The sequence below is a fragment of the Delphinapterus leucas genome, chromosome X, assembly GCF_059928025.1.
Source record: "Delphinapterus leucas isolate spDelLeu-1000000601 "Yukka" chromosome X, BTC_Dleu_Yukka2, whole genome shotgun sequence".
NCBI classification, from domain to species: Eukaryota; Metazoa; Chordata; class Mammalia; order Artiodactyla; family Monodontidae; genus Delphinapterus; species Delphinapterus leucas.
The window spans coordinates 93,481,731-93,498,247 of record NC_143150.1 but is presented as its reverse complement, the minus strand read 5'-3'; the positions used below and the strand labels follow the sequence as shown (position 1 = coordinate 93,498,247).

Here is a 16,517-nt window from a genome sequence, read left to right as displayed (position 1 = left end):
TTGAAATATGTAAAATATGACATGAAAACCACAAAACATGCGTGGGAAGAAGCTAAAACGTAGTGCTTTGAGAATGCACAAATCAAAACCACAACAAGCTACCACCTCACACCTGTCAGAATGGCTGTCTTCAAAAACACAACAAATATCAAGTGTTGGTGAGGATGCAGAGGAAAGGGAACCCTTGTGCACTGTTGGTGGGAGTGTAAACTGGTGCAGCCACTGTGGAGAATAATATGGAGAGTCCTCAGAAAATTAATAATAGAACTACCATATGATCCAGCAACTACACTTCTGGGTATTTGTCCAAACAAAATGAAAACACTAATTCAAAACATGTACACACCCCAGCGTTCATTGTGACATTATTTACAATAACCCATATACAGTATTGAAGCAACCTAAGTGTCCATCAAAAGACGAATGGATAAAGAACACTGAGATACACACACACACACGCACACACGCACACGCAGTGGAATATTACTCAGCCTTTAAAAAGGATGAAATTTGGCCATTTGTGACAATATGGATGGACCTAGAGGGTATATGCTAAGTGAAATGTCAGACAAAAAAAGACATATACTGTATGATATCACTTTATGTGGAATCTAAAAAACAAAACAAATGAACAAACAAAACAGAAACAAATTCATAAATACAAAGAACAAACTTGTGGTGGCCAGAGGGGGTCGGGGTAGGGGAATGGGCAAAAGAGGTAAAGGGAATTAAGAGGTACAAACTTCCAGTTATAAAATAAAAAGTCACAGGGATGTAATGTACAGCATAGGGAATATAGTCAATAATATTGTAATAACTTTGTATTGTAACAGATGGTAATTAGACTTATTGTGGAGATCATTTCATAATGTAAAAAAATCAAACCACTATGTTGAACATTGAAGACTAATATAATATTATAAGTCAGTAACCGATAAGTTAAAAAGGGACTCTAAATTATCACGGAGTAGCAACTGAAGGAAGTAGCTACCCTTGTTAGGGCTGAGGAAAAAAGGGAAGAGGTTAGAAATATTAAATCAACCAGTCAACAGATGACGGTGGCAGTGGGTTTGTGAGATGTTCAGATTATGGATATGCAAAAGGATAAAGTAGCCAATAACTGAGATGGGGAAAACTACAAGAGAAGCAGAAAGAGGGGTGTTGGAGATGGAAGCAGGACCTCGGTTATGGACACTTTAACATTTAAGATGCCTATTAGAACCTATAATGGAAAAGAATCTGAAAAATAATCCATGATAGAGGTAGGTAGATAGATAGAGATATATATGCATATATGTATAACTGAATCACTTGGCTGTACACCTGAAACTAACACAACATTGTAAATCAACTATACTTCAATTTTTAAAAAGATGCCTATTAGACATATAATTTGGGATATAAACCTGGAGATAAGGAGAGTGGTCTGGACTGAAGATATAATTTTGGTAGACACCAGTTTGTGGTGGTATTTAAAGCCACGGGAACCATAGTGAAATAAAAGTGCGTTAATGCAACTATCTGACCAGCAGAGCCTAAATTCCCTCTGATATTTTTTACAAGGTGATTGTCTAAGTGTTGAGTAAAGGACTTGGGCAAACATCACAAGCATTATGTGATTCAGGCTAGAACTCGCAAGCAGAACATCAGCCACAGAAAGCACACAGTGCCTCTGTCTCCTGCCATCCCATGAAGTGGTGTATTTGGGCTAGAAACTGCTAAATACATCACAGGTTGTGCTCTAGGGAGGGACCCACGCTCCGGCTGCTCTCCCAGGGAGCATCTAACCAAGCATGTGACTATGACACCCTTATGATCATAAGAAAGGCCTTCCTAACAGAGACAGCCCCCCGCAACTGGCTGCCAGCTGACTAGGGACCTTGCATACCGTTGTGACATCACCTTCCTTTGGGAGATGGGGGAGCCACTGTCCCAGTTAGCTTTGCGGATTTCTAGCAGACAATTGTCCTATTTGTCTCTCCTCACCAACACATACTTGAACTCTGCCAAAGACTAGGAACTACCTGATTCCATATTTAAGCAGAATTACTATCGAACTACCTCTTTTACTTAATAAGTACAGTTGACCCTTGAATAACACAGGGGTTAGGGAACCGACCCTCCATGCCATTGAAAATCCGAGTATAACTTATAGTTGATGCTCCATATCTATAGTTCAACATCTGCGAATTCAACCAACCATGGAGTTCAACACCCATTAATTCCTTCCCTTTTAAGGCTGAATAGTATTCGACTGTATGTATATACCACATCTTGTTTATCTATTCATCCATCCATGGACATTTGGGTTGCTTCCACCTCTTGGCTATTGTGAATAATGGTGCTATGAACATGGATGTACAAATATCTCTTCAAGATACTGCTTTCAGTTCTTTGGGGTATATACCCAGAAGTGGGATTGCTGGATCATATGGTAATTCTATTTTTAATTTTTTTGAGGAACTGCCATATGTAATGTTTTCCATAGCGGCTGCACCATTTTACATTCCCACCAACAGTGTACGATGGCTCCAATTTCTCCACATCCTTGTCAACCCTTGTTATTTTTTATTTTCTTGTAGTAGCCATCCTAATGGGTATGAAGTACCATTTTACTTTTTGATGCATTCCAAAGTAAATTGCATACCTCCCCCCCTCAAAAAATACTTCAGAGAGCATATCATTAGCTGGAGTTTAAAATTTATTTACAAGCTTTTCTCTTTTGATATAAAGTTTGTATACAATGAAATGCTCAAAACTTTAGCATACATTTACTGAGTTTTGACCAGTGTAACCCCAATCCCTAACAAGATATAAAACAAAATTTCTTTATACCCTTCCCCATTTAGTCCTTGCCCCCAGAATAAACAACCACTCTGATTTTCTTCTACCATAGATTAGTTCTGCTTGTTGTAGAACTTGGCATAAATGTGATCATACATTATGTACTTATGGCAGGCAAGAGGAAGAATGTGCCTTGCAGACATCCAACTCCAGGGAGCATCACAGACCAAGGGCCACAGCTACTGGGCTCCAAAATCCATCGTGGTATTTGCACTGATGCCATGCCTCCCACTGGCTGCCCCAGCCAATGACTGATCCAGGCGTGGCACTAAGGCAGGTCGGTTCCTGAAAGAAACAAGACTTCTGACAGCTGACTTTGGCTTGAGGACAGCCTGCCAGCCTCGCTGAACCTTCCAGAGACTGCATGACAGTCTAGGATGCTCACGCCCACTTCCCTGCCCTCTCGCCTTCCCTTGGGTCAAACCAACATTACAGCCCATTGGCAGATCTCCCAGCCTTGCCGATGTCTCTCCGTTTCTCTCATAGTCATTTCCCCTAATAAAGTCCTCGCACATTTACTCTTGCCTGGGTATCTGCTTCTCAGAGGATCTGCTCCAAGACAGCATTGTTTTGTGTCAGGTTTCTTTCACTCAGCATATTGTCATCACGATATTTCTTAATTGGAGTTGTCAGAACTAAACACTGCACTTCCATGGAGACATCACAATTCTCTAAATACATCTCAGGTCGGGTCAGCATTTCCAGCATTTCCCATAGCTGACCCAAGGGAATGATGTACTTTATACTAAATTACTTCAATCATTCTCATGCATGCTGCTGTTGAGCCTCACCTCCCCCAACCTTTATCTGTTGGATTTTAGACACAAACAGAAAATCAGACAAGTAACTCTGTCAACTTTTCTTCCTTAATACAACAGCAGAAGTAATATGTACATGCAAAGATGTTTGCCCCAGCTGATTTAGATACACAAATGTGCACAATAGTGTAGAGATTAAGAATATGGGCTCTGGACCCAGCCTGCAGGGCCCAAATCCCTGCCCCAGTAGTGTATCAGCTAGCAGTGCTTTAGGCTGCAAGTTACAGAAAAGCAGACAAGCAGGGTTTTAAAGAAATAGTTCATTTTTCTCACATTATATACAATCTAAAAACAGGCAGTTCCTGGCATTGGTTTGCAGGCTTCACAGTGTCAGATCTGGCATCTCGGCAATTCTCTTGACCTTTCACTTACACTTGAAAGATGGTGAGATGGCTGCATAACCTTAAATCATTTCTTCTGTATTTGAGATGGTAAGACATACAAGGTCTTTGCTAGAAGTAACCAGCAAACCTATGCTTATGTCTCATTGGCCTCTCCTAGCTGCAAAGAAGGCTGGGAAAGCAGAATTGGGCTTTTATTGTCTAATGATGGAGGTGGACAAAGGAGAAAGTATTGGGAATGGGTGTCCAGTTTGCTAACCAGTGTAGACGCTATAGCTGTTGACTACCTGGACAATCTTGGGCAAAGTAACATAACATCTTATGGAAAACCCCGAATGAACTTTTTGGCCAACCCAATACTTCCCTCTCTCACCTCAGTTTTCTCATCAATAATGGGTATAATAATAAAATTTACTTTCTAAGTTTTGCTGTGAGGATTAAATCAGTTATTATATACGCATGTTTAGAACAATGCCTGGAACGTAGTAAGTCCTTAATTATGGGAGATATTATTTATCATACAGGAAAATCAAACATAACCAAAATGTTTATCACAACAGGATCAGTTATGTAAATAAATGTCTGTGTTGAGCTGATATAAGAGAATACCATAGAATGGGTGGCTTATAAATAAGAGAAATTTATTTCTCACAGTTCCAGAGGTGGGAAGTCCAAGATCAAGGTGCTGGCAGATTGTGTCTAGTGAGAACCCCCTTCCTGGTTTATAGATGGCCATGTTCTCCCTTTGTCCTTACATTGCAGAAGGGACCAGGGAGCTCTCTGGGGTTTCTTTATAAGGGCACTAATCTCATTCATGAGGACTTTACCCTCATGACCTAATCATCTCCCCCAAAACCCACCTCCAAATACTATCACATTGGGGATTAGATTTCAACAGACACATTCGGTCTATAGCATTCCACTGATCCAACTGGAATACTATGTAGCCATCAAGATGTCAGTTGATCATGATTGACGTTGTAAGATCTACCACGTATTGTTCAGTGAATACAAGTTATAGGACAATACATAAAATATGATCTCTGTTATATAAAATTATACACTGAGGAAATGACTGAAAACTTCTGGAAGAATTTAAGAAATCACCAAGACACCTCATTTACAGTTGTATAACTTAGTCCCAGATAGTGTTTGACTCAACAAGTATGCCCTACATGCTCAAGAATTTGGATTTTTATTAGGAAGAAAATCCGATCTTTGAGTGGCACACCTTAACTTCTCATTTTTGAGAAGTCATGCAATGTTATTCATAAAGAATGCTAATTTTAATTTGCATATTCAGATAGCAGAATCCTCAGATTTTTTTTTTTTAAACAGTCCAAGAAATGTAGGCAATTTGTTTACTCTGAAAGTACCCTTATGTCTATGTCTCAAAGGTGGCTCTGATGGCTTCAGGCAGATGTTCTCACCTGCCATTGAGCCCCATCACGTCTTTGGCTCCTTTCAGGGCAAATTTTCTGTTACTAAAGTAGAAGTGTTGACCAAACTATTTAACAGTAACAGTTTATCAACCTCTAAGCTTGAACTTCAATGTAAAGGAGCACAACCTTTCAGGAATTCATTTTCAAGTTTTACCCTCTTGGTAAAATATTCAGTGTGATTTGGAATACCAAATTCTCTGTGGGGTTTGTCTATTTCACAGGCCTCTGAACTACTCATGTGCTCAGGGAAGAAAAGAGCAGGCAAAACTCGAAGCTAGAATTTAGATTGGAGAGTACAATTGTAGAGAAGATTTTAATGACACATGCTAATTGCTAAGAGACCTGGGAGAGCCTTGCAGAGTGTTGGGAAACATCCAGAACAAAACAGCTGGAACACAGCATCTAGAAGAATCAGCAGATCCTCTGTTATATCCCCATCCTCTCCAGTAACTGTTATATATTTTGCTTTGGTATCTGTCTACAGATGGTGAGCACATCGCTGGGTTTCTGGGCAGTCATGAGGCTAAGAGAGACTCCTCTGGTAAGAAAAATAACCCCATTGTTCCCTCTTTGTCCAACACACTGGCCTTCCCCCTGGGCAAGATGGTGTCTGGATTCCCTGCCGCTCTCATATAGGGGTGCAGAGGGGGATACTTGAGCCCTTGCAGAGCCAGGAGATCAGCACCATTTAAGGCTCAGTGCCTAACACCAAGTTAGCCAGCACCCTGGGCACTGGAGAAGTCCCAGGTGTCTATACCTCACTTGCCCTCACATTTTTCACTTCATTTCTTGGGCTGAAGGCATTCTCTGGCCTCCAGAGCCAGCTTTGCCTGCCAGGAATTCATGCTCAGGGGTGGAGGATATGTAAATGCACCAGCTTCCTTGCCTTCTAGGCAGGATAACTCATTTTCCAAAGTTCTCCTGCAGGACTGAGCCCCAGTCACCTGCAGTGGCAACTTGCTCAATAATGGACCATTTATTGGCTGCCTTCTCTTCCCGGTCTCCCTTCTCCACTTCCCTCCCAGTGTCTCCTGGGATCACCCTCAGAATAAACTACCTGCTCCAAATCCTTGTTTCAGAATTCCTTCTGGGAGAATCCAAATGAAAACACAGACATTGAAACCGAGTGCAGGGAGGAAAGGAACAACTATCCCACACAGCCTTATGATGAGGTGAAGCAAGAACAGGCTTCAGGGTCAGATAGGACTGGATTCTAATCCTGAGCTGTCTATATCCTAATTCTGTAACTCTGGCCAAGTTATATACTATCTTGGAGTCTCAGTTTACTCACTTGTAATATCCTTCCTCGTAGGGTTGTTGTACTGAACAAGATAATAGGTGTAAAGGGCCCAGAATGTAGGATGAACTTGAAAGTGGATGAGATTATTATCACTGAGAGCCTCCCAACTCCCATCGCCAGGCTATACTATGCAACAGAAAACTGTACTTTCTGTTTTAAAGTGGCTTCCCAAAGAGAACTCTTTTTCACGCTCATATGCCCAGTTCCAATTACTCTCAAACACCGAATGTGGAAATGCCCCCTCCTCCAGCCTGATTTGGGCAAGAAATATGCTTTAACACCTAAGAGATGAAAATTCACCGAGTTTCTTTAAAGGTTGATGTCTGCCCTAACTCATTGCCTGAAACCAAGCAGATGGTCCTCAGCCACATACATCACTTGAGATTTTTCAACAGAAGCAGCCATTTATATCAGGGGAGCAACAAAGCCCATCATATGGAAGGGGTAACCTTCTGGGAATTTGGGGAAGCACACAGAATATTTCACTTTCCCAAGGGACCCCAGCATATGCTGTGGTCTCATCTGGTCCCCAGGGTTTTTGGAGACTGTATTTTGGGATTGCTCTGGTGTATTTTAATGGTGGAGTTACCACCGGCTCCCTTAAGGGCTAAATAATAATCATGCTTTGAATTTGCATAGCACTTTTACTCCTTTAAGTGTGTTAATATATAATATTTTGTTTTATTTTGTATTCCAGTAGTTCTCACAATCAAGAAATTGTTCCTCTTTTTCAATCAGAGTTTTTGTAAACCACACAATATTTCTCATGGTTATGTCCCTTTGGGATTTATAGACCAAATAAATCCTCCTCTGCATTAACAACTTTCAATAGCTGTAGATCACAGCCATAGCCCATTTCTCTCCCTCCTTTCATGCTTTTATCCATCAAATTCACTCCAAACCCATTTGAAAGTTGGGGCCAGGGGTAAGAGGGCCATAAAGCACCATAAAACTCCGCCAGCAATGTCTTCAATATACCTTATATATTTCCTCATCCTTCTTGCCTGTCATTTCTTATAATTATTTTTGTGCCTATTTTCTGGTTTCAGGAGAAAAGAAATATCCTAGGTCAAAATGTCAGCAACATCACAGTAGAAAAGAAATTTTCAACTCTCAGGCCTGCAGAGTCTCTTTCAGACAAAAACAATTCCAGCCATCTTGGATCTTCTTGCCTTTCTTTGTTTTCCTCCATCTCTAGGTGAAGGCATTTAAATCCTTCTGCACCACGGCTACAAAATGAAATAATACAGCTAATGCAGATTCAGTTACTTCTTTCCCTTATAGCCCATTCAGACATCTTAATCTGACAGGCCTAACAGTTGAGAACACTTCCCTGTAACTGTTCTCACACACACACACATATACACACACGCACACACACACACACACACATTCACACACATCTGCGCCATTCTGCCTTTCCACTGCTCACCATCCCATTCTCGCTCAGAATCCAATCCCCACGTGACTGGGCCATAGCCAATCTCCCACCAGGCTGTGTCCTAGATTCAGCTTCTGCCTCAATTAAGGAAACATGGGAGACAAGGCAGCACTTATTTTTAAATTAAAAGCCTCCTGGCTTCCTCCCTGCCCTGATCAAAGCCACTTTGAACACACTCTTCTGCTCTGGCAAGCAAGGGAAAGAGTGTTGCTTGTAGAAAATGTTCATGTAAAGAAAGCATTAGAGCATCAGGAATATGTGAGGGGTGGAAGTCCATGCGGAGAAAACTCAAAAGTTTGTTTCTCTTCATTCCAGGAGTTCTCAAAGAACATGATTAAAAATATGTTTTGTGGTTCTAATTCTTTTTACTTATTTTAATTTTTATAGGCTTTTTTTGTTTCTCATTTAGTGTTTGATTGATTGCTTCTTCTTATCCTTGCTCATTTTCATTCTTCTCTTTTTTCTTTTTAAATTAATTTCCCCCTTGGATTTTCCTTCTCAAAAGCCCTATTTGCTTCATTTTTACCACCCTTCCATCCCCAGTCTTTCAACTGCATCCCCTGCTTCTCTGTACCTTCTCTACAAAAAGAAAAAAAAAAAAAGAATCATTGACCTAGCTATCATTTCTTATCACTTTTCACCCCCTCTAAAATTGACTTGAAAAAAGATGTTCGAAGCAGTATGATTCATAATAGACCCAAACGGGAAACAGCCCAAATATCTATCAACTGGCAAATAAACAAATTGTTACATATCCATACAAAGAAATATTACTAACAATAATAAAGAATGAACTACTGATAAACACAATATCTTGGGTGAATTTCAAAATAATTGTTGAGCCAAAAAACAAAAACAAACAAAAAAACCCAGCCCAATCAAAAAGTGGCCAGAAGACCTAAATAGACATTTCTTCAATAAGACATACAGATGGCCAATAGGTACATGAAAAGATGCTCAACATCGTTAACTTTAGAGAAATGCAAATCAAAACTATAATGAGGCACCACCTCATGTTGGTCACAATGGCCATGATTAAAACGTCTACAAATAACAAATGTGGAGAAAAGGGAACCCTCCTACACTGTTGGTGGAAATGTAAATTGGTGCAGCCACTAAGGAAAACAGTATGACGGTTCCTCAAAAAACTAAAAATAAAGTTGCCCTATGACCTAGCAATCTCACTCCTGGTGATATATCCACACAAAACTGTAATTCAGAAAGATACATGCACCCCTATGTTCACAGCCGCACTATTTACAGTAGCTAAGACATAGAAACAACCTAAATGTCCATCAACAGATGAGTGGATAAAGAAGATGTGGTACATATATACAATGGAATACTACTCAGCCATGAAAAAGAATGAAATAATGCCATCTGCAGCAACATGGATAGACCTGGAGATTATCATACTAAGTAAAGTAAGTGAGAAAGTGAAAGACAAATACCATATGATATCACTTACATGTGGAATCTAAATTATGACACAAATGATCCTACTTAGGAAACAGAAGCAGACTCACAGGCACAGAGAACAGACTTGTGGTTGCCAAGGGGGAAGGGGGTGGGAGAGGGATGGATTGGGAATTTGGGACTAGCAGATGCAAACTATTACATATATAATGGATAAACAACGAGTTCCTTGTGTAGCACAGGGAACTATAGTCAATATCCTGTAATAAACCATAATGCAAAAGAATATGAAAAAAAATATATATATATATATAACTGAATCACTTTGCTACATACCAGAAACTAGCACAACATTGTAAATCAAGTATACTTCTATTAAAAATAAATTTTAAAAAGGTAACTGTTGAGCAAAAAAGAAGTCAGGCATAACGAAGTATATACTGTATAATTCCACTTATATGAAGTTCAAGAATAGGCAAAATGAAGCTATGGTGATAGAAATCAGAGCAGTCGTTGTGGAGAGATAGGGAATTGAATAGGAGGAGACAAGAGGGCACTTTTGCAGCTGATAGAAATATTCTTTATCTTGATTAGAGTGTGTTCGCATTTGTCAAAACTCATCAAACTGTATGCTTTAGATCTGTGCATTTTACAGTCTGCAAATTATATCTCAATTTTAAAAGAAATGTTTTAAAGAATTAAAAAAGGAGATGATTAATTGTGGTACTTACATAGTATGACTTATAACGTGACTATTCAAAAGTGATTTTTATGATCCCATACCCAAAGAGTGGCCAAAATGTGAGCGTATGGAGACCCTGAGCTCACATGCTTCCACGGTCACACCGAAATTACAACTATTTGCAGAACAACTATCTATGAGAATAACATGAAGACTAGCAGAGAGTATTTTCCACAACTAAAGATATAAAGAAAGAACAACAACGAGATGGGTAAGAGGAGCAGAGATGCAGTGTAGTCAAGATACATACCTCCAAGTGACCCACAAACAGGAGGATAATCACAATTGCAGAGGTTCTCCCCAAGGAGTGGGGTCCAAGTCCCACATCAGGCTCCCCAGCCTGGGGGGGTCCCACACAAGGAAGACAAGTCCTCCAGGACGTCTGGCTTTGAAAGCCAGTGGGATTTGCCTGTGGGAGAGCTGGAGGGCTGTAGGAATCAGAGACTCTGCTCTTAAAGGGCACCTGCAAAATCTCACACGCTCTGAGACCCAGTGCAGAGGCAGTAATTTTAAAGAAGCCTGGGTCAGACCCACTTCCTGATCTTGGACAGCCTCTCAGAGAGGCAGAAGGCAACTGGGACTCCCCCTGGAGATGCAGACACTGGTGGCAGCCATTTTGGGAGCTCATTCTACCATGAAGACACTGGTGCTTACAAGTGCCATTTTGGAATCCTCCCTCTAGCTTAGTTCCACCAGGGCTAACCAGTTAACACCAGTCTGGGACCCCTCCCAGGCCTGCAACCAGCTGCCCAGGCCCCAGCCCCACCCACCAGCAGATGGCAGCCTCTGCACAAGGCAGAGCCTGGCAGCCACCCAGCCCCACATACCAGCACATACACAGTATTCAGTCCCACATCAACAGGAAGGGCCCCTTAGCCCACATAGGAGGCACTGCTAGATCATATAGCTCTGGTGTGCTGCTGGGCCCCATAGGATATGTCCTGCATAAGGCCTCTTCTCCAAGATCAGGAAAAGTAACTGACCAACCTAATACATACAAAGAAACAGAGAATTAGGCAAAATGAAGGGACAAAGGAATATGTTCCAAAGGAACAAGATAAAACCCCAAAAGAAAATCAAAGCACAATGGAGATAATCAATCTACCTTATAACGAGTTCAAGGTAATAATTATAAAAGTGCTCAGTGAATTCAGGAAAAAAAAATGGATGAACACAGTGAGAAGTTTAACAGTTATAAAATATAAAGAAGAACCAAATGGAGCTGAAGAGTGCAATATCTGAAATAAAAAATACTCTAGAAGGAATCAACAGTAGATTAGATGATACAAAGTAACAGATTGGTGAAGTGGAAGACAGAGTAGTGGAAATCACCCAAGCTGAGCAGAAAAGAGAAAAAAGAATTTTTAAAAATGAGAACAGTTTAAGAGACTCTAGTACAACATGAAGCATACTAACATTCATATTACAGGGGTCCCAGAAGGAGAAAAGAGAGATAATGGGGCAGAGAGGTTGTTTGAAGAGATAATAGCTGAAAATTTCCCTAACCTGGGAAATGAATAAAAATCCAGATACAGGGAGTTCCCTGGTGGCCTCATGGTTAGGATTCCAGGCTTTCACTGCCGTGGTCTGGGTTCAGTCCCTGGTTGGGGAACTGAGATTCCACAAGCAGTACAGTGCAGCCAAAAAAAGAAAAAAAAGAAGAAAGAAAGAAAGAAAGAAAGAAAGAAAGAAAGAAAGAAATCTAGATCCAGGAAGCACAGAGAGTCCCAAACAAGATCAACCCAAAGAGGTTCACACCAAGACACATTATAATTAAAATGGCAAAAATTAAAGAGAGACTCTTAAAAGCAGCAAGGGAAAAGCAACTAGTTATGTAAAAGGGAACCCCCATAAGATTGTCAGCTGAAACTCTGCATTCCAGAAGGGAGTTGAACAATATATTTAAAGTAATGAAAGGAAAAAAGCTACCACCAAGAATACTCTACCTGGCAAGGCTTTCATTCAGATTTGAAGGACAGATAAAGAGTTTTACAGAAAAGAAAAAGCTAAAAAGTTCAGGAGCACTAAACCAGCTTTACAAGAAATGTTAAAGGAACTTCTCTAAGCAGAAAAGGTCACAACTAGAAATATGAAAATTATGAAAGGAAAAGTCTCATTGGTAGAGGCAATATACAGTAAAGTTGGTAGATCAACCACATATAAAGCTAGTAGGAAGGTTAAAAGACAAAAGTAGTAAAATCATCTATATCCACAATAAGTAGTTAAGGGATACTCAAAACAAAGCAATGTGAAATAGGACACCAAAAACATTCATTGTTGGGGGGAGGAAGTAAAAATGCAGGGTTGTTAGAATGCATTCAAACTTAAGAGATCATCAATAGATGAATAGGAAAGAAGATAAGGTGTGTATATGTACAATGGAATGTTATTCAGCCATAAAAAAAGAATGAAATCTTGCCATTTGCAACAACTTGGATGGACCTAGAGGGTATTATGCTAAGTGAAATAAGTCAGACAGAGAAATACAAATACTATAGGATCTCACTTATACATGGAATCTAAAGAACAAAACAAGGGAACAAACATAACAAAACAGAAACAGAGTAATAGATACAGAGAACAGGTGGTTGCCAAAAGGGAGAAAGTTGGGGCTGAGTGAAATAAACGAGAGCTATTAAGAAGTACAAACTTCTATTTCCAAAATTTACAAGCAGCTCATGCAGCTCAATAACAAAAAAACAAACAACCCAATCCAAAAATGGGCAGAAGACCTAAATAGACATTTCTCCAAAGAAGGTATACAGACTGCCAACAAACACATGAAAGAATGCTCAACATCACTAATCATTAGAGAAATGCAAATCAAAACTACAATGAGATATCATCTCACACCAGTCAGAATGGCCATCATCAAAAAATCTAGAAACAATAAATGCTGGAGAGGGTGTGGAGAAAAGGGCACACTCTTGCACTGCTGGTGGGAATGTAAACTGATACAGACACTATGGAGAACAGTATGGAGGTTCCTTAAAAAGCTACAAATAGAACTACCATATGACCCAGCAATCCCACTACTGGGCATATACCCTGAGAAAACCATAATTCAAAAAGAGTCATGTACCAAAATGTTCATTGCAGCTCTATTTACAATAGCCCGGAGATGGAAACAACCTAAGTGTCCATCATCGGATGAATGGATAAAGAAGATGTGGCACATATATACAATGGGATATTACTCAGCCATAAAAAGAAACGAAATTGAGCTATTTGTAATGAGGTGGATAGACCTAGAGTCTGTCATACAGAGTGAAGTAAGTCAGAAAGAGAAAGACAAATACCGTATGCTAACACATATATATGGAATTTAAGGAAAAAAATGTCATGAAGAACCTAGGGGTAAGACAGGAATAAAGACACAGACCTACTAGAGAACAGACTTGAGGATATGGGGAGGGGGAAGTGTAAGCTGGCATGAAGTGAGAGAGAGGCATGGACATATATACACTATCAAACGTAAGGTAGATAGCTAGTGGGAAGCAGCCGCATAGCACAGGGAGATCAGCTCAGTGCTTTGTGACTGCCTGGAGGGGTGGGATAGGGAAGGTGGGAGGGAGGGAGACGCAAGAGGGAAGAGATATGGGAACATATGTATATGTATAACTGATTCACTTTGTTATAAAGCAGAAACTAATGCACCATTGTAAAGCAATTATACCCCAATAAAGATGTTAAAAAAAAAAAAAAAAGAAGTACAAACTTCCAATACAAAGTAAATGAGTCATGGGGATGAAATGTATAGCATAGGGAGTATAGTCAATTACAATGTAATATCTTTGTGTGGTGATGGATGGTAACTAGACTTATCATGGTGATCATCTTGAAATGTATAAAAATATTGAATCACTATGTTGTGTGCCAGGAACTATCACAGTGTTGAAGGTCAATTATACTTCAAACAAACAAACAAACTCGCAGAAAAAGAGTTCAGATTTGTGGTTACCAGAGGTGGAGGCTGCGGGGAGGGGGAACTGGATGAAGGTAGTCAAAAAGTACAAACTTCCAGTTATAAGATAAGTAAGTACTTGGGATATAATGTACCACATGATAAATATAATGAACACTGTTGTATGTTACATACAAAAGTTAAGAAAATAAATCCTAAGGGAGCTCCCTTGTGGCATAGTAGTTAGGATTCCGGGCTTTCACTGCTGTGTCCTGGGTTCAGTCCCTGGTCAGGGAACTGAAATCCTGCAGGCTGAATGGCATGCCAGCCCCCCCACCCCGCCCACTCCAGAAAAAAAAAAAAAAAAGACAAGAAGTGAAATCATACGTAAGAATGGCCCCATTTCTCATAGGAAATGTTTTATACAGCATATGCATGGAATATGATGGAGCAGTTTAAAAAAATTTTTTTAAGTCACTAGCACTCCCCTACTTTCCATATAAGAGATTTTGCTTTCCCTAATGTTTGATTCTGATGTTTATGTAAAGTGGTGCTTTAAAGAAAAGGCAATAATTCTTCCAGAAAACTAAAGGCTGTACCTGTTTCTTTAGTATGGTCACCTCAAAGTTTACACTGGGTTGCACAGAAAGTGAATGGATCCTGGAAGTCTGCTTTGTTTTCTTCGCAAGGTCCCTGTGTTTGGTTCAGCAAACCTCTCATTTGGTTTTTGTCCGTTTTTCCAAGTGGCCAGAGCCCTGTAAGCTTGCTCTTCTGTGGGCTGATGACCCACTTCTTTGCCTCTTAAACCAGATATGGGCAATCATGATATCCAAGCTGTCGCCACAGGGTTTTCTATCCAAGTAATTTCAGAAAAAGTTAAATGACTGTGAGAAAGCTGAGATCCTTACAGAATGCAAGTGATAATCCACATGATTTTCAATAAGCACTGACGGGGATGGTAGGTCTTTTTTTTTGCAGATCAGTTTAAATGAAGAAAGTGAAAAATCTTTAAGAAGTGATAATGAGATTATCTTGGTGATTCTTAGACTTATTTTTTTCAGAGATGATACAAAGAAGCTGATCACTCTTGAAAAGAGAAAGTAAGAGAATAAGCAGCAGGTAAAAAGAACTAAAGCATGATGGGGTCTTGATAGGTACCAATCGAGGGGAAAGTGAATTAAAAAAAAAAAGAATAGGGCTTCCCTGGTGGCGCAGTGGTTGAGAGTCTGCCCGCCAGTGCAGGGGACACGAGTTCCAGCCCTGGTCTGGGAGGATCCCACATGCCGCGGAGCAACTGGGCCCGTGAGCCACAACTACTGAGCCTGCGCGTCTGGAGCTTGTGCTCCACAACAAGGGAGACCGCGATAGTGAGAGGCCCGCGCACCGCAATGAGGAGTGGCCCCGCTTGCCGCAACTAGAGAAAGCCCTCGCACAGAAACGAAGACCCAACACGGCCATAAATAAATAAATTAATTAATTTAATTTAATTTTAAAAAAAGGCAAAACTCCTTTAAAATAAAGAATAAAAACTTGGGAAGGACAGACTACATTTTCCCATTCTGTCCTCATTTTCTTAATTCACTGATGAATGTATCTTTAGGAGAGAATCAATTCTCATTTTTGTGGCGATATGGGAATACTTCTCCTTGATTGACTAGTTCAATTCCTCTTTTGAGGAAGAGTGGTGTTGCAGGGGTTAAGATGGAAGGAGAGATGAATAGGTGGAGCACAGAGTACTATTAGGGCAGTGAAACTATTCTGTATGATACTATAATGATGGATACATGTCATTATATTATACACTTGTCCAAAGGCATAGAATGTACAACAAGAATGAACTCTAATGTAAACTATGGACTTTGGGTGATAATGATGTGTCAGTGTAGGCTCATCAGTTGTAACAAATGCACCACTCTGGTGGGGGATGTTGATAATGGAGGAGACTATACACAAGTGGGGGCATTTGGTATAAGGGAAATCTCTCTACCTTCCTCTCAGTTTTGCTCTGATCCTAAAACTGCTGTAGAAAAATCAAGTGTTTAATAAAGAAACTTTAAAGAAAGAAAAAAATAATAATGACAAAATTTTTAAAGAAGAGTGGTGCTGGAATAAACAGTTATTTGCATACACAGTATCCATTTCCCTCTTCTTCCTTCCTAACAGAACCCAATTCTGTTCAAGCATCCTCCTCGCTTCCCCAAAGCCCAGTTGACACAGGATAAACTGACTCTTTCCTCAGCTCCAGGAATAGGTCTTGATTAGTCTCAGC

At 40.1% G+C, this 16,517-nt stretch overlaps 1 long non-coding RNA gene across 1 annotated transcript in view; it reads right to left on the bottom strand.

Annotated features, from left to right (window-relative positions):
* Window positions 1-511: 511 nt before the first annotated feature.
* The window catches only part of LOC111165571 (uncharacterized), a 28,636-nt gene continuing 12,630 nt past the window's right edge, over window positions 512-16,517 (bottom strand). Inside the window, exon 3 of the long non-coding RNA XR_002642400.2 lies at window positions 512-3,129. This is a non-coding gene — a long non-coding RNA (uncharacterized LOC111165571). The remainder of the gene's footprint in view (window positions 3,130-16,517) is intronic.